Source organism: Xenopus laevis, chromosome 2L (assembly GCF_017654675.1).
Source record: "Xenopus laevis strain J_2021 chromosome 2L, Xenopus_laevis_v10.1, whole genome shotgun sequence".
In the NCBI taxonomy this organism is placed as follows: Eukaryota; Metazoa; Chordata; class Amphibia; order Anura; family Pipidae; genus Xenopus; species Xenopus laevis.
In genome coordinates this window covers 5271351-5296776 of record NC_054373.1, presented here as the reverse complement: position 1 = coordinate 5296776, position 25426 = coordinate 5271351, and positions in this window count along the sequence as shown.

The following is a 25426-nucleotide window of genomic DNA, read 5'->3' as shown; positions in this document are numbered from 1 at the left end:
TTACGATTTGATTTTTTTTAAAAGATGCAAAATTGTCACATAGGCCTTTTATAATGCAAAATCTGAAAAAAATGCTTTGTTGTGTGTACAAAAAATATGCTTTTTGATATTAAGATTAATATTTTGATATTAAGATATGAACATTGCATTGTTTTTGTAAATGATCCTTATTGTAACATATTACCATATATAAATGGGCCTAGACTAACGTTGTATGCAACAATTATATGTTTTTGCTTGTGCATACAAATAATTGTTTTATAATTTATGTATTGTTTATAGCAGTTGCTCAGCTCCAGAACTTGAGTTATTTTGAATGCTGATATCCAGAATTCTTGGGACTTGCAGTTTTTCAGATAAAGGATATTTCCATAATTTTGATCCCCATACTTTAAGGGGCAGATTTATCAAGGGTCGAATTCCGAAGATAAAAACACTTCGAAATTCGACCATCGAATTAAAGTACTTTGACTTTGAATATCAAATTTGACGTTTTTTCAGCGAATTTGGGTATCCTGTGGTCGAAGTAAAATCGTTTGATCAATTCGAAGGATTTCAGCGATCGATCAAACAATTTTTCTTCGACTTAAAAAAACTTAGAAAACTGCTAACATAGAACGTCGGCAGATGTAATTTGCGAAGTATTGAATTCAACGTTTTTTTTAAAGAGACAGTACTTCGATTATCGAATGGTCGAATATTCAAACTACTTTACTTTGAATCGAATTCAAAGTCAAAGTCGTAGTACCCTATTCGACGGTCGAAGTATCCAAAAAATGACTTTGAATTTCGAATTTTTTTAGTTCGAAAATTCCCTCAAATTCACTTCGACCCTTGATAAATCTGCCCCTCAGTCTGCTAAGATGAAATAAACCTAACTGGATTGTTTTGCCACCAATAAGGACTATGTTGGGCAATTGAAAATAGGTAATGGCACCTTTAAATGTTTAAATTTGCACAATGATATCATTGTGCTCAAACATCATCACAAAGAGTCATAAATGACTCGTTGTCTAGTGCACGCCCTAGAAGATCATGGCCATTTCCATAAACAAGTGGTGGTCCCCACTGCCCCGCTGGACCACCATGTATCGTAACAGAACTGTTTTATCATTACAGAGAAAATGGAAATAATTTTAAAATGTTTTAATTATTTCATGGGAGATGACCATACTGTAATTCAGAGCTGCCAGTATAATGGGTTTCCTGATAAAGGATCCCATGAACAGTTGGTCAACCCTAGAGCATGTACAAGACTGAATTCTTTCTTCTTCATATTCAAAAGGGGTGATCTTACTGTCAGAAAAATAAGTTACATTTATAAACGTACATAAATAATATATCTTCACTGGAGACTTCGAAATAATTTTTTCTTTCATTTTTGATATCACTCAACATTGTCTAATGCTTAATCATTTGTATGAGTAAAAAATAGTTTTTGAGCAGCAACAATGGAGAAATGTTAGAATAACCTCTTGTTTTCAGGAATTGGCTACACTGCTTTTCATTAGAACTTTCATATCTGTAGTAAATGAGCCATAGAAAGTGAGTAGATCATTTTTTTTAGATCTAAAAGCTTTGAACTTTAGATTTCACTGTTTCAGTGCCTGCTTCTACACGTGCCTGTCTATCCATCAATCCGCTCAACCATCTCCACACTCCACACAACAGACGATTCTGTCATTCTTTTCAGCATTCAAGAAAGTGTGCAGAAAATAACATATGTCATTTGTCTCTATAAATCTACTTCAAGATCTTGACTTCCTTGTGTGTTCTGACTACAAAGTAATGTACTTTACATTCTCCCAGGACTGGAATATTAACAAGTTCTGCTAATGATATGGAAATCATTCCCTAATCACGGGTTACCTGTTCACCAACTCTTGGCTCATGTTGTTTTAACATGAGACTAGTGATGGGCGAATTTATTCGCCAGGCGCGAATTCGCGGCGAATTTGCGCGATTTGCGCCGAGCGAAACTCCCGCGAAAATTCGCGGTGAAAATTCGGGCGCCGGTGTCAAAAACGAGACGCCGGCGCCGTTTCGCGAATTTTTCGCCGCGCGAAATTCGCGAATTTTTCGGCAAAGTGAAACGGTGCAAATTCGCCCATCACTACACGAGACCAGAGAACCAACATCAGGCATCTGAGCAGACCCATAGCAACAACGGCCATTTTTCGCTATGGAAAGTCAATTAAGGGGAATAGCACACTGGGTCATTTTGAGTGTTTTTTAACCATTGTGTAGTTCTGTGGCCTTGCTCAATTTGAATTGGATAAAAGTGAACATAAGGACATCTCTTTGGCTGAATATGACATCTATTGGCTGCAAGCCAACTGAGCTGGTTTATCATGCCACTTGAATTGAATGGGTGCCCTATAATTTAAAGGATATGACAGCTGAGCTCTATTGACCACTTAAGTAGGCATCTCCCAATGCATTGAAACTGGAAGTGGGCTACTGGGCATAAGTATCATATGTGTGAGAGTTCTGTAATTCTCGAACTTATTTGTAACTGAGCGACCCAGAAAGGTGCTAATGTTGCACAAATCAATATATATATATATATATATATATATATTTTTTTTTTTTTTTTTTTTTTTCCAAAGAAGACTAGCAACACTGGGACTTTGTGCAAAAAAATAAGGATTGTATTTTATGTGAGCATATAAACAGCCAACGTGATGTTTTGGTTCACTTCAGGACCTTTCTCAAGGCAACCACACCCAACAATTCATTTAGTTTAAATAGCCAATGATAACCGACCAATTTAGGAGTGACATCACCATATCAAAGTGACTAATGCATTTTAAGTTACAGTAAAATTGTTAGAAATAAAAGTGATTAAAATACAATAAACTCTAAAGATTTTTGCCCGCAGATTGAATTGTATGGCTTATTAATATTGAGGGTTGATATGTATACCAATTTTCTTATGAGCTTGCTATATATCTGTACCTAGAATTCAATAAGCATGTGCCTACATTTTTGGGCTATTTGAGTCGACAATAATAATGGTAAACATGATTGTTGTAAATATAGAGGTTATTCATATATGGATATGTAGCTGAAACCTTAGATAGGGGGCCCCCAAATACTGAGCTATAGAGTTAGGAGATGGTCTGTAATTGATTGCTCATATACTTTTAACCTTACTGTTTATTGCACTTCGCACTTTAAATGAGTAGCACTTATTTACATATAATTTTAGAGTATTATTGTGTTTTAATCACTTTTATGACTAATCAATTGTCACAAATGTCACATTGGCTGTTTATGTGCTCACATACTGTAAAATATAATCCTCCCGGTGTCGCTGGTCTTCTTAGAAAATATATGAAAAATGTACATAAATTTATATTTAAATTTATATATATATATATATATATATATATATATATATATATATATATACATATACAGTGTATATATTTTATATCATAATAGAACAGATATCAATGTGAAGTTATATTGGTACAAATGTCTTTGTGATTTGTCAAAATAATACAAATGATTTTTTGATGGCACCAATGTCAATGGTCTCATACTCCGATCTGGCTCCCATTCTGCACAAAGCCACTCACGTTTTCCCAAACCCCACTCCCAATGTGCCTAAACACCACACCCTTACAGGGAAGCCCCAACTCAACCTTTACTGAACCCCTGGCAGCAGTGGCGTAACTAGATGTTACTGGGCCCCACAGCAAATTAATTTTAGGGCCCCAAACATATCCAGAGGTTGTCCTGTTTTACCAAAATGTATTGAAATTGTATATGAATTTGAGCCTCATGGGGCCCCCTATACCTCCTGGGCGCCCTGCAGCCGCAGGGTCTGCTTCCTCTATAGTTACGCCCCTGCCTGGCAGTATCCACTTATGTCTTCGAGCTTATCCTGAGCCCAAAGCTTGGTAAGTAAAAAAAAGTTGAGACTGCAGAATTGTTGTAGGAATGTCCAAATGTGTTCCCACATTAAGCACAGCCCTCCACATTATACTTCCCGTAATCAACCCTATATAAAGGTAAATGTTGGGAGTTATACCTCTAGTTCTTTATATAATGGCAGTTAAGCACATTTCCATCTTTTTTTTCCTTCAAATTGGTGTCCCATGACAGCAAGTGCATTGTTCAGAGCTATAGCATCTCTGGGACACACATTTTGTTTACTGTGTAAATGTAAAGGTGGAAGTTGGACAGTACAATAAAAAAAGTTAGTGTTTCTTTAAATGTGATTTTATCCAGTGGTTGCTTTGGAAGACAGATTGAACATCGGGATCATCTCTCGTTCTTTACTAGCAAATACATCTTGGTTTTCAGATATGCACTCAACCGCTGTGCTATGATCTCATTTTACTAATTGCTATGCATATCCAGCTAGATAATGAATCATTCTGCATGTGGGCTTTATGTATTTATGTTTTTCAGGAGTTAGGAAAAGGCTTGTTTATATGGCTCATTTTTTTTAGAACAAGTGGATTTGCTGACATGTTTTACTCTGGTGCCTTTGTTGGTTGTTTTGTGGGTTTGCTTTCTTGTGAATCATTCCAGATTTCTTAGTTTAAGCACAGTTATAAGTACAACACATGTTTTGCCTAAAGTCAAACAATTCTTGAGCTCAATAAACTCAGTTATTGGGTTTGGCTTCACTATACAGACCACAATGCAAAGACATAATAATAAGAAGCCAACCCTATGGCTGAGGGAAGCCAGGGTTATAGAGAGCACGTTAGAACCCTTCAACCCCCAACATATAAAAATGTGGGATTAAATTTTGTTCATTGTTCAGGCATATCTTTTGCAGATTATTATGTATTTGGGAATCCAAAATTTATGGAGTTGACTTAATTTGAGCTTTCCTTATTGAATTTAAATTTATGTCACCTGATACACAGAGGAAGCCTACTCAATGAATAATATTTTGATAGGCTTAATTAAAGGTGGAGAGTAGTTTAACCAAGAACAAAATAAATGAATTTGCCTAAATCCAAATAAAAGACAAAATGGGGTTTACTATTTAATAAGGATGTATTAAAGCACCTTAGAAATAGAAGGAAGTTGGAGAGCTCATGACCTCCAGTCAGAGTTCCATGTCAATATGACTTGTTTATAAATAGCTATGGCTTGAGGGGTTTCAGTCTGTTCTACAAACCCCATATTAGTGCGCTCTTGTGTTTTGCTTGAATTTAATCTCATTAATCTCACTGACACAAGAATGTTCCACATTTGGCTGCTGGAAACTGAAGCAAAGGTTTGTTGTTATGAGTTCCTCTTCGCAAATACAATTCATATTTCTCTGTTTACATAGAAGCATCTGACTCTATTCTTCTTCACACTTCTTCTTACATACTCCAATGCAAGCAGTGTCTATGACTCAGGAATATTTTGTGAGAGTCAGCCATCTATAGCATAAGAACAGGCTGAATGGAAACCGTTGCCAGGCCATTAAATCTTGACATGTTCTAAATTCAGAAAGTTTGTAGAGGAAAAAGGAAAGGTAAGCCAGAATTGTGTCTTGATGGAACTTGATGTTCTATGGCTTGTAGGCCAGAAACATCTTTTAACACTCTACCTTTATGTAATCCATTTCCAATTTACATTTTTTGTTTGCTTGAATTTTTTTTTTAATACTTTGGGTTTACGTAAATGCTGACATTTTGGAATAAAATAAAATGGCCACAATTTATCACGTAAAGACAGATGTTTGTATATGCTTTCACTGGATTCTGAATCCTTTTAATGTGTCAGGGATGGAGCAATGGCACGACTATTTCTTTGGTCATTTGCTAAATTGCATTCCTAACTGTAATTGTGCAAGATGGTTCTGGATGAGTTCCTTTTGAAATACTCATGGCTGCCTCTGTATATTGCAAATTTGCTGATAACTAAATTTGCTTACATTATGCAAATTATTTTTATGTGGATTTATTATTATACATTTCTGGAAGTCAATCCTGGAGATAAAAATCTCAAATAACCTTATCCAAATTTTATCCATGATCCAAAAAGTCAATTACTTTGATTCATGGAAAAATACAAAAAATTCATCCAAAAAAATCCCATTATTCCATTCATTATTAGAAAATGGTCTTGTTAAAAAAAGCCTGATTTTTAAAATAGATAGAATTTTTCAAAATGCATCTTCCATTGACTTTAAAAGAAAATGGATTGGTTCCGTTTTTGAGATTTTTAGCAGAAAAAAAATAAGAGGCCCATTTATTTAAGGTCAAATTTTAGTGGGATTAGAAGTTTTTGAAACCATGATAAAACTCACTTTCTGTACAAATGACATGGAAGTTATTAAAAGATCCGAATATAGAAAGTATGAATGGAAAAAATGCTTAACAATCTAACAAAAATATGTAAACCTTTTAAAAAATTATAGCTTTTCGAAGAACTACTAACAATACAAAATCTGAAAACCTCTAAAAGTCCAAATGGCTAAAAAAAGGTCCAATAGGATCAGCGCAGCTCACATTGACTTCTATATGACCTTGATTGCTTTTTATATTGCAAAGTTTTGTATTAGAGTTTTTTTTGTGGTTTTTACACTTTATAATTATTATTTTATCTTTAGAGATTTTGGAGATCTTGTTTTTTGTTACATTAAAATATGAAAAAAAAATACAATCTTGAATTTTAACAAATGTTTCTCAATCTTACATGTTTCTCAATCTTACAATTTGAGAGGAATATGCCATATGTGAAAGCATTAATAGAACAGTACTCTTAGTTTGTAAATATCATCCTTTTTTTAAAAGATGGAAGATCATACATTTTCTTTGGAACCTGCTTTGCATGTCTAATGTATCTAAAATCATTATGGAACCTATCCTCAAATTCCCTTTATTCCCACTTTGAACAATGATGTCTTGCGCGTGGGAGGATGGAATGAGAACTTAAAAGCTTTCAGGTGTAAGAATGTATTACTTGTTGGGCTATGCATTTCAATATACAGTGCGGAGAGAAGTTTCTTTAACCCCTCAAAGCAAAGATCTGCAGTGCTTAGCCAAAAAAGCATTGATTAGAAGGGTCGATATTAAATTTTTCAAAGAGATTAATCTTCAATTTGAATACAGAAAGCTATTTCCTGCTGACTCGGAGCTTTATCTGCATAATGAAACTTAAGTCTTTAACTTCAACAGTTTAATCTTCTCATGTGACAATGTGTCAACACACAGGCCATTATTATTCAGCACTGCAAGGCATGCCTGATCAGAATATGGGGGTTGATGCATAATTTGTTTGTAATTAGGCAGCTATTTAAAAATGGGGAAATTTGCATGTGAGCATTCAAGAAAAAGGTTTTTTTTCATTTTCTTGCTGCCATTTTGAATATCATATATGAATTTCCAAGATTTACTTTTGAAGAATCTTCAGACCAAAGTCTGTGTCCTTCTTCACTATTCATTTCAGGATTCAAGTGGCCATGAAAAACTTATAGGAACTCAAATCAAAACAATGTCAAATCCAGGAAAAATCCTGGATCACTCAACTTGTTTGAAATAATTTATTTTCAGCATCCTATCGTATGTGATTCATATCAGGTCAGAATTTGGGTGACTGTTCCAAAATATATTTCTTTGAAAAAAAAATGTTTCAATGCTGGTGATGGCATAGTCATTTTTTTCAAAATGTCAGTATGCTTTTTTTTATTAAAAACTATTACATGACCCAAAATGTAGGAGAAACCCAATATGTTCCATAAATAATGACATATTAAATGCATGTACCACACCTCTCTTTCTACCTTTCCTATGCATGGAGAAATAATATGAAATCAATGGTGTTGACGCTACATACTAGTTTGCGAAAGGGTCAGTATAATGAATGTGACCCACAACTTTAGCCACTTGGTTGAACATTATGCAAAACATATCTCCCCATCTGCTTGTAGGCTAGGGTGGTCTAGCTTCTGCAAGTGCAAACTAGTGCACCAAATTTAGCCTAATGGCAATCACTCCTTTGTTGCTTTGTGACGGATCCCCAAACACTACCCTCCCACACACTTACCAAATTAATAATCTTAATCAAAATTTTCCAAGCAGTCTGAAACACATTGGCAGAACAACAGAGCCTAATATGAGCCACAAAAACAGATGCAATATACATTTCTATTCATTCTTCCTTTGGTAATAGCCCTCCTGTTTCGGACAAGTCTCCACCTCTGGTGTCCAGTCTCCATCTCAAATGAGGTATGACTAAACAGACTTTCCTGTAGGTTCTTCCTTTGGACATCCCCTCCTGTGTGGGATGAGTGTACATTTCTAGTTTCAAACAACCAACCCAAAAGAGGTATGTCTAAAACACCCTTCTTTCTTTGGTTCTGCCCCTCCTGTTTGGGATGAGTGTCCATCTCTAGTATCAAACAACCAACCCAAATGAGGTATGACTAAAATACCCTTCTGTATGTTCTTTCTTTGGTTCTGTCCCTCCTTTTTTGGGTAGGTATCCATCTCTGATATCCAGTGTCCATCCCAAATGAGTTATGAAGGAATTTTCTTCCTGTTTGGGAAAAGTGTCCATCTATAGAATCCAGCATCCCAAAGAAGTATGACTAGAATGAGCCTTCTGTAGGTTCTTTCTTTGGTCAGGTCTCTCCTTTTTGGAACAAGTGTCCATCTCTGGTCTAATCCAAATGACGTATGACTAGAATGCACATTCTGTAGCTTCTTCCTTTGGTTGTATCCCTCCTGTTTGGGACAAGTGTCCATCTCTGGCATTAAGTGTACATTCCAAATTAGGTACAGTATGACTATAATTATACTTTTGGAGCTTCTTCCTTTGTGTCCATCACTGCTATTCAATGTTTATCCCTGAATTTTAATAGTAGCATAACTGGGTCACTAACAACAATAGAAAGGGAAATGAAAGGGAAGGGATCCATAAGCAAATGACAGTGGGATATGCTATTTTATACATACAATTCTCTCCCTGAATCAGTGGTACAGGCTGATACATTAGATAGGTATAAGAAGGGGTTGGATGGTGTTTAGCAAGTGAGGGAATACAGGGATATGGAAGATACTGTAGCTCATAGTACAAGTTGATCCAGGGACTGGTCCGATGGACATTTTGGAGTCATTAAGGATTTTTTACCCCTCTGAGTCAAATTGGAGAGACTTCAGATGGGTTTTTTGCCTTCCTCTGGATCAACTGGCAGTTAGGCAGGTCAAAAAAAGTTAAAAGGTTGAACTTGATGAAAGTGTGTCTTTTTTAACCAGACTTACTATGTTACTACATGCAAGCTGTCTTTCATCATGGCATTATTCATTTTTGTTCTGAAACAATAATTTTCCTGGTAAATAAATGCTGTGGGAAGAAGAATAAAAAAAATGAGGTACTAAATTAAATATAAGGAAAGTATCTTGAATATAATATCAGTATTTGCTGATGGCTAAATAGTAATTGTTTCTTTTTGTTTGTTTTCAAATTCTGTTTCTAGTAATGCAGCCTCCAAGAAAATAATAATGTTAAACCAATGAATATATTGACTATAAATCCCACCTTTATAAAATTAAAGGGCTCAAAATAATAGCAACTATACTCAACTGAACAATTAGGGCACATCTCAGTATCTGAACATGACTCCATGGAAATAGATTAGGTTTGGGCCAAAGAATGAGATATTGTTTACCCGATCGCTCTGACATTTGCTGATACTATTTTTTGTTTCGAATAAGAATATTCTAAGGTAATTCATGGAGAAATATATTGAGTTACTGAGGAACCACCTGATCTGGAGAAGAGAGTAGAGTTTTCAAAGAGTATTAGGAAAATAATTCTTTTAATTTTTAAAGGAACTGTACATTGTAGATTAAGTAAAGTTCTCAACTTTTAAAACCAATGCGCAGGGTTGAATATGGCAACCACTTTTAAACTATTCAATAAATTATTTCTATTCATTGACTTAGCTAGGAAATAGTTATAAATGCCTGCAGGCTTATAAAGTTGCAAACACATGAAGACAGACAGACAATGGATGTTCTCTCTTCCAGTTATTGTGAAACATTCTACTGAGAAGTATAGGGCAGAATATTTTAAAAAATATCAGAAATGGTAATTCTAAGGCTGCACTAGAAATTGGACCAGATACTGTGGACACATGACATGTTGTATGTAGTTGTACTCGAGTTAGTGGTTTCACCATAGCCAGAATGTTGGAATGGATGGTATTGTGTTCCATTGTTCTCCATTAAATGGATTGTGTTTTTTCTCTCCGGGAGAGTGAGTATTAGTGATGGGCGAATTTGCGCGGTTTCGGTTTGCCAGAAAATTCGCGAATTTCCCGCGAAATTTGTGAAAAGGCAAAAAAATCACGAAACGGTGCCGGCGTCTCGTTTTTGATGCCGGCGCCTGTTTTTTGGACTCCGGCGCCCGTTTTTGAAGCCGGCATCCGTTTTGGCTGCCGGCGAATTTTTGTGGGCGAATTTATTTGCTGGCGGCGAATCGCACAAATTCACCGTGAATTCGCGCCTGGCGAATAAATTCTCCCATCACTAGTGAGTATAGTTGGGGTGCCTCAACAGTTTTGGAGGCAGGCAGGCTGTACATGCCCATTCTATCTCACTAAAGTTTGTCTTTATATAAACCATTGCATTTTCTAGTAATTACAAGCCCACAGGAAGATAAAAAGGTAGAAGGTGTGGCCATTGTGGTAGCTTCTAGGCCTATGGGATTTGTGATTATACCTACTGGGTTTATCTTGATAGAAAGTTGTATGTTTTGAATCTAAATAATTATTCAACTATCCCATAAATGTAAACATTCATTATACACATAATCACAGAGAAAACCTGTAGATTTCGAGGCCACCTCCAAGCTGTTTGGTAAACTATGGCTTGTCTTAAGATATTATAACTAATTAGATATAACAAAGAGGCTTTATAAAAATATGAACCTATTTTAAGGGGCACATTTACTTAGCTCGAGTGAAGGAATAGAATAAAAAATACTTCAAATTTTGAAGTATTTTTTTTGGCTACGACCATCGAATTGGCTACTTTGACCTTCGACTACGACTTCGACTTCGAATCAAACAATTCGAACTAAAAATTGTTCGACCATTCGATAGTCGAAGTATTGTCTCTTTAAAAAAAACTTCGACCACCTACTTCGCCACTTAAAACCTACCGAGGTACAATGTTAGCCTATGGGGAAGGTCCCCATAGGCTTTCTAAGTATCTTTTTATCGAAGGAAAATCGTTCGATCGATGAATTAAAATCCTTCGAATCGTTCAATTCTAAGGATTTAATCATTTGATCGAACGATTTTTCCTTCGATAAAAAAATATTTGCGGTAAATCCTTCGACTTCGAAATTCGAAGTCGAAGGATTTTACTTAGACGGTCGAATATCGAGGGTTAATTAACCCTCGATATTCGACCCTAAGTAAATATGCCCCTAAGTGTTGCTGTATTAATAACAGTTAACCATAAGAAATACATAGAGGATATGGAAGTTTAGAAATAACCGGTATTGTTGCAAATGTCTCTTCTCAAGAAATTCTGCTGGATGTGGAGGTTTCGTATTAAATATCACCGTGACCTGACTGATATCTTCTGCACGGTGCTTTACAATTTTGCCTTCATTCTGTGCCAATATACGTGAACTGTTGTCCACTTGAGTAAATCAAGAGAACAAACACAATTACCGGCTTTCAGGTAAATAGCATCATGAACGAGGTCAAGGCTAATGTGACGGAGAGATAACTAAATCCTCCTGAATGTGACTCTTTTAGAGAAGGTGTCAGGGTTTGCTACAATACTTTGGCACAAGCTTTTTAAATTCTGCCCAGTCATCACACTTCTTCTATAAGAAAATAAATAACACCCCACTGCCCCCAATTAAGTGATGGATTGTTTATTACTCAACAGAAGAACATCAGACAGACATGATGAATAGACAGCAGCAATTATAGTTTTTACAGCTAAGCAGCTGCTGTATGAATCACAGAAAGGCTTCTGGAATGTGCGGAACCTGAATGGTTTTTTCAACCACTTGAACTTAAAAGAGTTCTTTAGTACATTGTTCTGTATATCGAGGCTTCCTAAGTATGTGTGGTACAATGACAGAGCAGAGTGTTGATATATGAAGACAGATTCTTGATTGTACTTTTTAAAATAAAGGGAAGATCAGCGCAATATGATCTATTCATGCTAGAAAAGGTGTCCAGTGGTATATAAAAGGTTTACCATCCATGATTCATCATGGTTAAAGGTCAACTCTAAAGGTGGCCATAGACACACCAATGTTATTGTACGAAACAAATATATGGTGCATGTATGGCGGATGATGAGCTGATGGGCAGAAGATTTGGATATCGGTTGGCATATCGAGCTGGCCAGAAACTTTTTATTGAGCACCCTTGAAGGCGCCTGAACATCAGCCATTATTAGTGCTGAATTGTCAGATACAGGTAGAATACAGTAATACAGATACAGGTAGAATTCTCTAATACACACAGCTCTACACGTGTGTATTGAAAGGAACAATCTTTCCTGGAAAGATATTTTCCAGGAAAGATCGTAATTGTAACGTCTATGGCCACCTTAAGAAGATTCATGTAAAATAAATGTAACCCAAATATGGATAATTAGGGTTGTTGGCCCAGGCAACAATTTCAGAAGGGAAGGAACTGGTATTATACTAGTCACATGAGACATGACATGGGAAATCAGTATGAGGAACCTTTAGGAAGTAAATGTGGGGGTCAGGAGCTACAAGATCATCTGAGCTCTGGAGCTAAAGCAGCTGATGGGCAAAAAGAATAAAGCCTTTCAGCAAAGAGGAAACTCTATTGAAATGCACAAATCTTGACTTGATCACCCATTCAGCAGTATAGAATTGCACTCGGATGTAGGGAGGATGGATCTGGTAACCAGGGGCATGAGTGTTTGGGAAAGGCCCCACCTTTGCTCTGTAGTTTGCCTTCACTTAAGGAATACCATACAGTGTATACCAACAGATCCATCTGTGTATGTGGCAGAATTCAACAGTGATAACACATATGTGGGACATTGGCATCTCCTGGCACATCTATAATAATGCACAAGGATGGTGTGCCAGGCAATTGATGATTTTCAGGGCCCTTGATATTCGACCATCAAAGTACAATCCTTTGAATATCGAAGTATTTACCGCATTTACTTTTCGAAGGATTTTAATCCATCGATCGAACTATTTTCCTTCGATCAGAAATTGCTTAGAAAGCTTATGGGGAAGGTCCCCATAGGCTAACATTGGTGCTCGGTAGGTTTTAAGTGGCAAAGTAGGTAGTCAAAGTTTTTTTTAAAGAGACAGTACTTCGACTATCGAATGGTCGAATAGTCAAACAATTTTTAGTTCGAATCGTTCGATTCAAAGTCGTAGTCGAAGGTCGAAGTAGCCTATTCAATGGTTGAAGTACCCAAAAAAAGTTTTTTTACTTCGAATCCTTCACTCGAGCTAAGTAAATGTGCCCCCAAAAGTGGCTTTGATTTTAGTTTCAGCTTTATTTCATGAAAATGCCCTTTAAATACAATTTTAAAAAAAACATTCATTTATGCATATTGCCATTGTTGTTAAGAAAAGGAACAAACATTTCTAAATCAACACAATTGCACTGTCATAGCAGATAGCGGGTAGTATGGCATAAGAAGTTGGTGCATGTCCATAAAACAGACATGGCTTTGTCATATGGAACAGATGGTTAATAAGAAGAGAAGGCAGCAAACAAAGCGATGGGTTTTCTACTTTGAACTAAAGAATCCCTGCTGTTTGTCAAAAAACAAAGAGAAATGAGGATTGTTTCAGGCGAATTTCATTGTTTTAAACTCCAATTATCTACATTTCATTATAAATCTAACAAACATCAGGGAAACAGAAGAAGGAGATATAAGTGCAAATCATCTGTATATGATGCACACATTTAAAGCCTGCAACATTTAGGCGCAGATTTATCAAAGGTTGTGTTGTGTTTTTCCTGAAAAAATTGAGTTTTTCAAGAGTAGCTTTCAGTCGAAAAAAAAATCTCGAATTCTTCAGGTTTTAAAAATTTTTTATTGTGATTTATTTTACCCCGAAGCTAAAAATAGCTTGAATCCGAAAGCACACCAGCTAAAACCTATTAAGGACATGTGGAAGTTAATGGCAGGGGTCCCTTGAACAATTTGAAGATTAATAGAATTCACTTTTTCTGTGGGTTTCACTCGAAAACGATATTAATTTCAGAGAGTTTGGGTTTTTTTCTGCAGAAAACTCGATTAATTTGAGTATTCGGGTTTTTCACCCTGAATTCACTGATTTGACATTTTTTCATAAATTAGAAAACATTTGAATTGTGAGGTTATTCGGGATATAAAAAAACTTCACAAATGTCACAAACTGGCCCTTTGATAAATAACACCCATAGTGTAAATTTAGGGAGAAAATTGGAAAAGGAGAATATAAATGACAGAATATTATTAAAATGGTTATGGGTAGCGATACAAACACACAAGTGGTGGTGATTCTTATACATGTTGATATCCCAGTAGATAAATCAGTTCCTTGTGAATCTGAATTATAATCAGCCAAGATTGTATGAACTCATCTGTCCATGTTTTATATGGAAGGGCCCGATGGCAATGGCTGAGGGGATTGAATTTAGTCTGGTTCTAAATAATACAGAGATCAAAGAAACCACACAAAGATTCATCATTAAATTCAGTCCCTTAAACTTTAAAGGGAGCTTGGAAATATTAATATCAAACTAATTAAATTTTTCTGAGAATGTGCAGTGAGAAAGGCTTATGATTCTGTGCCAATAAAATAGAGATTATGTTGGTGTCATGACACAGACCTGTAAGAGTTAATAAAACAGGCCAAGGTATCATGAAAAAAACAAACAGATAGGTAACAGGCCTCTATTTACTAAGGTTTGGAACTAGGGATGGGCGAATTTTTTAGCCTTGATTCGCCATGAAAATGACGCCCATAGATTTGCATGGCGTTGTGCGTTAACAAAAAAAAAACGTGCGGCGTCGGCTACATTTCGCCAGCAGCAAATTTTGGGCGAAACTAAACATTTTTTGATTCTAGACGACAGGAAGGCTTTTTTGGGGAAATTAGTCGACTGAAGAAGAGGCAATTGTTGTTGGGTGACTTAGGGGCCGATTCACTAAGGGTCGAATATCGAGGGTTAATTAACCCTCGATATTTGACTGGGAATTAAAATCCTTCGACTTCGAATATCGAAGTCGAAGGATTTAGCGCAGATAGTACGATCGAATGATCGAAGGATTATTCCTTCGATCGAACGATTAAATCCTTTGAATCGTTCGATTCGAAGGATTTTAATCCAACGATCGAAGGAATATCCTTCGATCAAAAAAACTTAGGAAAGCCTATGGGAACCTTCCCCATAGGCTAACATTGAGTTCGGTAGGTTTTAGATGGCGAACTAAGGGATCGAAGTTTTTTTTAAAGAGACAGTACTTCGATTATCGAATGGTCGAATAGTCGAACGATTTTTAGTTCGAATCCTTCGATTTGAAGTCGAAGTTGTAGTCGAAGGTCGAAGTAGCCCATTCGATGGTCGAAGTAGCCCAAAAAACACTTCAAAATTCAAAGTTTTTTTACTTCGAATCCTTCACTCGAAGTTAATGAATCGGCCCCTAACTCCCCGAATCTTAGCTTGTGCCTCTACCCTTAGTCCTCTGCATTCTGGATGGAAACACTAGTCTGTGCGTATGTTGATAAACCGTTTGATGGCTGGAAGGAAGAGTGTGTGTTTTAATTATCTTAACACTTAACTATTAAAGTGCTTGGCATATTTCATTGCCAGAGAAGTATGAAAGTGTTGGCAGCATGTTTTGTATAAGTTGGTGTTTGGGCCGCTAGTCTAACCTGTGTGCAAAGTGGGTGAGAGACTGAGTTAGTGACCCCTGATATTTATCATACTGGGTAAAAAATTACGGGATAGTACACCACACATCACGTGTAAAAAACGGTGTAATATTTTTACACGTTTTTTCTTAGAGTGACTTCTGTTGGAAGCAAAATAACGGAGGAAAATCTGGCATTTGCATTCTTTTTTTCACTTTTTTCATGCGAATTTTATTTTACACAGAATAATAAATATGCCCCTTAAAGTGACGGCAGCTGGAAGTGCCATGATCATGACAGTTGGTCAGGCAGAAGGTCCAGAGCACCTCTGGCTCCATCTATATTGTAGTGTATGGTACACTCAGATGAAAGTAGTAAAAATAATGGAGTCTCCAGAAACAACAGACTTTTGGCCTATTCGCTAGGTAAAGAATTATTATTTTACCAAGAATACATTTGCCCACCTGACAGATGATTGGTCAGCACAATCTAAAGAAAAGACTGAGCACCTATAGATAGAATGGCTACATAAATAACATTGGCGTCTTTGTAAATGTGATCTATTGAAAATTGTGCAATGAGAAATTGCCGTTGTTTTTGGCTTGATCACTTCCTCGTCGTCTCCTGTGTTTTTTGACAAATGGGATGAACTGCAAACGAGGATTCAAATATGAAGGAGGGGAAAATCAAACAAGTCAGCATTTGCTAAACCCGAGTCGGCCTATTCATGCGCCGATCATGAACATCTCTGGGAAATAAGAGTTAAACAAGTGAATAAGCGATTATATGACAATTACTGCTCAATGGATTTTCCACAGCTCAACCCCCCTATGATAGTTAATGCAGTGTTCTTTGATGGCATTGCTACTCTGCTAATCAGGGACTGAGAAACTCCTCCGGCTCAGGTGAATCTATCTATGATAGCAATCTGTGGAATAAGCTGGATATTTCCATACAGTATATGAAGAGCTGGGGAGATAAAGAGACGGAAAGCAATTCATCACCCCCTCTCGGCTCCCACCCCTGCCGCTGTCCAATTCTTATTAGCTTAACGCAGATGGATCCCGGCTATTAGTGTTCAATCTTTGCACAAACCACCTTTCTTCATTACGTAAATGTTTCCTCGCTAATGCAGCTTTCAAATTCTGATTACTGAGTCTGCAGAATAAGCTTGATGTGTAAACTAGCTGGAGAAAACACCATCAAAGCCTTGGAAATTAAAGGAACAAATGCCTGGCTTTGTTGCTGTAGATCACATTGCAAAATGGTTATGTTTCATTTTATATAGTGGAGACATATTCTATAGCCCATTACAGGGAAATGAACTATTCACAATGGTTTAGAGGAGCCGGCAATCAAATGCCCCTACCAGATGCACTTCAACTCACACTAGGGCCACTTTCATTGGAGGAAGCAGGGTCGGACTGGGCTGGCGGGACACCTGTAATAAAACCAGGTGGGCCCGGCCCCTCCGGGTCAGGCATGCTCCCTGTTAGGCTGGGTACATAAAAAAATTGCAAACTAGCGCAGCAGTGCACATACACACCAGCGTCTGCACATGTGTGGCGTTCGTGCATGCATGACACGTGCGCCTCCAGGGTATGGAACCCGGTGGGCCTCCTTATACAAACAAACAACAAGCAGGCTAGCAACGAGGACAGGAGGCTACAATCACTGATCTGTTTAACAGTAGTGATGGGTGAATGTCTCCCATTTTGCTTAGGCAAAAAATTTGCGAAATTCGCTTGAAACTCATGAAATTCGAAAATTGACGCCCGCGTCAATTTTGACAGTGGCGTTAAAGTCAATAAATTTCCGAAAAATTTGTGATTTGATAAAATTCAGATTTTATAAAAAAAAATCATGATTTTTATATTGGAGTTTAGTATATAACCCCTTTAGTCTCTGCACTCTCTCCAGCTCATTTATATCCCTCTTAAGGACTGGAGTCCAGGGCAGCCATCAGAGGAGGACAGGGGGATAGTTGTAGGGGGCCCCGAGGGTAAGGGGGCCCCTGCCACGCCACACTTACTTGATTATAAGGGCCCCCCATTTTTCTGAGAGCTGCTGACTTCTGGAAGGCATGGACGTTTAAGGGGCCCTGGCCACCAATTTTCTTATAATGTGGGGGGGTGGCCTGGCCACCAATTTTTTTTCTCATGGGGGGCCCTGGCCACAAATGTTTTTTTATGGGAGGCCCTGACCACCAATATCTTTTTATTAACATTTAGGAACCCTAGCCACCAATATTTTTTTTGTTTTTTTACTGTGTGGTGGGGGGCGGACCTGTAGGTGGGGCTAGCAGTGGGCGCAGCCCAGGGGGCCCAGGAAATTTTGTCGTATGGGGCCCTGTGATTTCTGATGGCAGTCCTGCTGGAGTCCAAAACTGCCCCCCATACTCCAGATGAGGCCTCACCAGGGACCTATAAAGAGACAACCATGTTGTTATACAGGTATGGGACCTGTTATCCAGAATGCTCGGGACCTGGGGGTTTCCGGATAACGGATCTTTTCGTAATTTGGGTCTTCATGCCTTAAGTCTACTAGAAATTAATTTAAACATTAAATAAACCCAATAGGTTGGTTTTGTTTCCAATAAGGATTAATTATATCTTAGTTGGGATCAAGTACAAGCTACTGTTTTATTATTACAGAGAAAATGAAATTATTTTTAAAAATTTGGATTATTTGGATAAAATGGAGACATGGGAGCCATTCTGTAATTCGGAGCTTTCTGGATATTGGGTTTCCGGATAAGGGATCCTACACCTGTACTGGGTCAAGGTTACCTAATATCATTCTTTCTATAATATCATTATTAATATCTATCTTTAAAACAACTTGGGTCAGATGCAACAAGTTTTTTTTTTTTTACCTATTATAAATTGAAGGGGTCAGGGCCAGTTTTCCCCATCGACAACAGTTAAGAACACTATGTAGTATTTCTAAAGTGCAATATCTTCACTTCCAAGCTGCTAATATGTAGCATATTTACAGTAGGTGTTTTTTTACTTAAGTTATATAATAGTTATAGTTGTAACAATGTGGCTGCACAGGTAGCGAATGGCCGTGCCCCTGCTTCTTAAAGGCATTCTGTCATGGTAAAACATGTTTTTTTTTTACAAAATGCATCAATTAATAGCCCTCCTCAGGCAGAATCCTGTGTTCAATTCCTTTTTTCAAAAGAGCAAACAGATTTTTTTAATATTAATATTTTTATATTTTGAATTTTAGACATGTTGTTAGTTTCCCAGGTGCCCTTCGCCATGTGACTTGTGATCTGATAAACTGATATGATATCACACCCCCACCTATCCCCACCCCAGCAGCAACAATGGGAAGGTACCCAGAAAACAGCTCCCTGACATCTGCATTGCTAATGATGTTCCCATGACCCACCTAGTGGTAGATATGTGGCAGCAAATTTTTCCACATAGAATTTTCGCCAAAAACATCAGTTGGGAGGCAAAGTGCATCATGTACGTTGAGCCTTTCTGCAGTTGTACTTTAAATACCAAATTGCACCATAGTCTCTGTTCTATTTGTTCTTACCATTTCTTTCTTGCTCTGGTTATTCTGATTGAGTCTACTGATTTTTTCAAGATAAGTTTGGTATAAGTTTTATAGAGGCCCCCCTCGGTCACATCCAAATAACTGGCCACTGGTTTCAGAGGTGATTGTATATTCAGCTGATATTGAGGCTACATCGTTGTTATATATGTAATATTAATATGAGAACTATTTGGATCATAGAATGGTCTGTTCCGCTCTCCTAATTTAACAAGGAACGAAAACATACTTGGGTAATAGTAAAACACTAATGGACTGCAATACCACATTATATTCAGATCCCATTAGCTCTGCCAGCTCTAAGCCTGATAAAATGTGTATAAAATGGTATTAGCATACACAGAGGCTCCAGTTGGCAGAATTTACTTTAGGGCTTTCAGCTACACTAAGGATTTAAAGACATTAACTAAAATGATAAATGAAAGACCCGTGGGGCTGTATCTTAATATAAAGGTTAAGATACCTGCATTTTGCATTGCTAGATAATGATACAGACCTACGTAATAAGTTATACTCAGGTGATATTATTTTTAATATTAAATTCTAAATACTGTATAATATCTAACAGCAGTAAGGTACGGGCTGGGAAACTTTATTTGAACATAAGTATGGTAAGTAGGTATCAATAATTCATAGATTTTGGGCTTTGCTACTGTTTGTGAGTATAAGCCACTGGCACTTATAAAACATCAATGTTATGCCCCTCCCCAATGTCCATACCTTGCTATGCCACTGCTTTCTATGCCTAGATCTGGTGGTGGGGTAAACCTCAGGGGGCAGAAAATCCTACTTGCTCACCTCTGGGGATGACTAGAGCAGGGGAGTTGGTCAACAAGGGAAAAATAAAGTAAGTGCCACTGTTGTTGATGTGTAAAAGATCAGCAAAAGATTAAATACAGTAAGTGGTCAATGGGCACACACTTATCGACACTCCCCAGGCCATAAGGTTAATATATAAATGTAATACAATGTGTACTGCTCTGCATGACCAAACTCCCATTCTGGATTTGACCTTTTTATTAATAAAATAACCCAAATTTATTAAATCATGGAAAAACTCAATAAAATCGAGTGAAACACCCATTTTTGGGCTTTTTTTCCCAAAAGGCTTGTTTTTTTCAAGTGTTTTCCCAAAAAACCCAGAAAAAGTCAGATTTTTGGGTTAAACCTTCTGAAAACCATGGTAACTTCAATTTGGGATAGATGCCTCTCCCATTGACTTATACAGGACCTCGACAGGTCTGAGATGGCAGATTTGCAAATTTAGGGTTTTTTTGCATCTGGAAAAATTCACTTTTTTCCCCAAAATACCCAACCAGAAAAAAAAGGTGGCCATACACGTAGAGATTCGCTTGTTTGTCAAACAAGCAGATCTCTCCCCGATATGCCTACATTTAGGTGGGCAATATCGGATTGATCTGATTGTGGGCCCTAGGGCACAACAATCTAATCATAATGCTGCCAATCTACAAACAGATGCGGCCGCGATCCAACAGGATTTTTAACCCATCTGTCCGAATTTTATCGGCCCGTGTATGGCCAGCTTTAGTGTCCACCCACCATCAGTGACAGTACAGTGGAACAATGTTAGGTTGAACAATTAAATGGTTTAATATTATAGTACAATTATAATAAATAACTACAATTAAGAATATTTGGGGAAAATATTTTTTCAACAGCCTAGAAAGTTCAGTGACATTCTGGAAGTTTCTTTTAAGGTGAAATTTACTTAAAATTTTGTGTTTGAAAGGAGCGCAATAGAAAGATAATTAAAAAAACACAAAAATAATGATGACAAATAATCTTAGAATATTAATTTTCACACAATAAAAATTTTTAATTTTCAAGAGAATTTTCCCTTTAAATATCCTTCACGTGGATGGAAAATAGACTTCAATCCCCCGTTACAGATCCCTGTACATTTCTTATGCATCAGACGCCTAACAATAAACCAAGTTGTGTTTTGAAAATGGCATCCCAGTGTTTTTGTGAGCTGGTTAATTTATGTTTATTTGGAAGAGTTATATAAGCTACATGTTAATATTTCCCAAATTTTATTTCCTTCACAGATGGCAATATACAAAACACTAAGGTACACAGAATGATTACTAGCAAATAAATAAATGTTGGACAAGATCCCCAGCACACTGCATGCATATTAAATTCGATTTTCAGGCTACTTTCTGTGTTATTTTAATTTTGTGAAACTTTGTTTATTAATTTTTTAAAAAATACCAATTAAAAGTATAGCACATCAGAGTCATTGGGGCAAATTCACTAAGATGCAAAGTTGCGCCAGGCGCAAGTTCGCCTCACTTCGCCGCACTTCGCCAGGCGTAGTTTCGCCAGCGCTTCGCAAATTCACTAAAATCCGAAGTTGCGCACAGGGGTAGCATAAGGTTGCGGAGTTGCGATAGCGTTGGCTAATTTGCATACGGCGCAAAATTCAAATTTCAATGGAGGAACACGTATCTGCACTACAAATGCCTAGAAAACATTCAAATCTGCAAATAAAAATTTTATTTTGCCCTACACATGTGCCCACTGTCTAGGTAAGTTGCCATGAGTCAGGAAATGTAGGGGGGAGGAAGGGGAGCCCCAAAAAATTTCGATCTTTTTCAGCCTATCAGCCATCATGTAGAAAACACGCCAGCGTTTTTTGGGACTTAGAAAAAATTTTGACTTTTTTTTAAACAATCCCTATCTACTCTATTGCGCTTCGCCAGGTCTGAGGTGGCGAAGGAAGTCTAGCGTAAAAGATAGCGTTCACTACACTGCGCAAGTTAGTGAATTTGCGTAGTTTCGTCGCTAGCGAAGATTCGCCTGGCGTAAGGTTGCGAAGTAACACTAGCAAAACTACGCCAGCGTTCGTTAGTGAATTTGCGCAGTAGCGAAAATGCCAAACGCTAGCGAATTAACACTAGCGTTCGGCGCTTCGCGCCTTAGTGAATTTGCCCCTTTATTTTCATGTAAGTGCAGTGACTTGACATGATGATAATGCTTTTGCCATTTGGCTATAACTTTAACATATTAAGTTCTTTCTTAGACCTACAAGGAATTCTCAGATATGATGGTGATGGGCAGCAAAATCTCAGATAGTCAACTATGAAAATTAGAAGTAGACCTCTGAAGATATTATTAATTCATTCCTGGAAGATGGTTGGTGAATTACATGGGCCAATGTACATGACAATAAATTAATAATGCCTTTCTCTAATGTTAAATCCCAGCTTCCACTCATCGCCCTCACAGATTCTAATAAGGCAATAGGCTCCACGAAGATTTTTGCTTTCAGAAATCCTCTTCCCTTTAAGTTGATCAAAGAGTTCAGAAAGGCAGAAGATAACAATGCTTGATGATGATGATGATGATTCTATTAAGACCTCTATTTGTTTGATGAAGGGAGAAGAGAGAAGTTAGCCATTGGAGAAGTGAAAGACCGTGTTGCAGATTATTCTACATGTACCCTTTCATAGTTTGGATTTCAGAAGTAGAAAGATGGTCGGTTTGTCAACATGGGGCATAGCCCTAGGATGCAGGTTAATAAGGCAATTCGTGTTTCAGAGGAGTAAGGGCGTTGTCCATTTTTTTATTGAGAACATCAAGATAGTATTCACATGTAGAAGTAAGATCAAAAGAAGTATGCACATCAGTGGTTTGAACAGGAGCTTAGGAAAGCAATGCTTTAGACAGCTACAACACCAGGACAATATAATTATTTGGGCAGTCTGTAGTCTCAGGTGAAGGTCTATGACTAATAAGAAGAGTTCTGTAGCTAGGGGTAGATAATCTATACCAATGCTGTCCAACTCGTGTGGTGCCAAGAGCTGGAATTTTTCTGGCTTATGTGGTGGAGGGTCAATAATGGAAGCCAGTGTTGATCACATCCTGTTTTTCAACCCACAACCACATGTTACCAAACGCACTTTTGAGACCATGTCCACATTAATGGTGGTAGCACACCAAAAACCAAATGGTTAGTGCTCACTGTGGGGATATCACTCATCATGTGAAAAATGTAAGTCATATTATCACATACCCTTAAATCCATATGCTTCCTCCTCCACTTTGGTTAACACAGCACCCCCCCAGCACATAAACACCTTAGGGGCCCCTAAAAACAGTTTCCAAATGTTAAAAAACCCTACCAGGCTCACGCAGGCAGAGTATGGCACACACAGGGAGCATTAGCCAGGCAGAGTATGGCACACACACGGACCATAGGGCAGGCAGTGTAGGCAGACACAGGGAGCATAGGACAGGCAGAGTATGGCACACAAAGGGAACATAGGGCAGGCAGAGTATGGCACACAAAGGGAACATAGGGCAGGCAGAGTATGGCACACAAAGGGAACATAGGACAGGCAGAGTATGGCACACAAAGGGAACATAGGGCAGGCAGAGTATGGCACACAAAGGGAACATAGGGCAGGCAGAGTATGGCACAGGGGACCATAGGGCAGGCAGAGTATGGCACACACAGGGAGCATAGGACAGGCAGGGTATGGCACACAAAGGGAACATAGGGCAGGCAGAGTATGGCACAGGGGACCATAGGGCAGGCAGAGTATGGCACACACAGGGAGCATAGGACAGGCAGGGTATGGCACACAAAGGGAACATAGGGCAGGCAGAGTATGGCACAAACAGGGAGCATAGGGAAGGCCTATCAGGACTACTTTAAGATGAACAGTTCATACTGTGCTACATAGAGAGACACAATGCTGGTGCCCCTATAGCAGTTTGTATAAGGTGTGAACAGGTGAACAATGTGGGCACTTTCATTCTGGGTCTGAGGTATGAACAGTACAGGACTTTAGGGGTTTGAACAATAGAAGTGTTGCTGGAGTTAATGTCTCAAGCTGAGGTGTAAACAATGCAGGGGCTACTTACCATACAAGTATGGGACCCATTATTCAGAATGCTCGGGACCTGGAGTCTTCCAGACAAGGGATCTTTTAGCAATTCAGATCTTCATACCTTAAGTCTACTAGAAAATCAATTAAACATTAAATAAACCCAATAGGATTGTTTTGCTTCCATTAAGGATTAATTATATCTTAGTTGGGATCACTTATCCTTTTTTGATTCACCCATTTGGGATCAAGTACAAGCTACTGTTTTATTATTACACAGAACAAGGAAATAATTTTTAACATTTTGGATTATTTGGATAAAATAGAGTCTATGGGAAATGGCATTCCCGTAATTCAGAGCTTTTTGGATTATAGGTTTACAGATAACAGATCCCATACCTGTACTGACTCACTGGTTCATGGCACCTTATGGTTTTCCACCAGTTCTAGCAACCTATAGAAACCAATCAGCATTTCCTGGATGCAAGTTTATGTTGCCTTTACAGAGGGCCTTATTTATCAAAATTTGAATGTGTGTCGTTTTATAGGTTTTTTTTTTAACCTCAAAAAAAACTCACATTTTAAAAAAAAAGTTTGAATGTCTACTTATTGCTTAAAAACCCAGAATGAAAAAAAAGCACGAAAAATAAAAACATGGAATGAATACGACGACGCAAACCCTGAAATCCTCATTTTTGTCATTTTCATGTGATTACAAGCAAACAAAAACCCCCAAACACATCTAAAAACCTGGACATAAATAAAAAAAATTACAATTTGATGAGGACAGCTCCCATTAACTTGTACATGTCCTTCTTCGGCTTTTTAGATCTTTTCTACAGTTGTTCATGCTTTTTAAAACGTAACAAATATCGTCATTTTCGTGGTTTTGAGTAATTATTCTAATAGATGTTTTTTAGCTGTAGAAAGTTAGATTTGTGGAAACAACAAAATGGAAACATCAATAAATCATCCCCTATGTTAGTGCACCATACAAGCGCCCTACGTTTCACAAAGACACACTGGCAGTGTAGGTTAATTAGCATGTGATGAAATTGACTCCTGAGTGTGTTGTTCTATCTATAAATCATAATAACATCCACTTATAAACACTGTAATCCTTTCTCCCACATGTGCCAGGGGGTTGTAAGATAATGTTG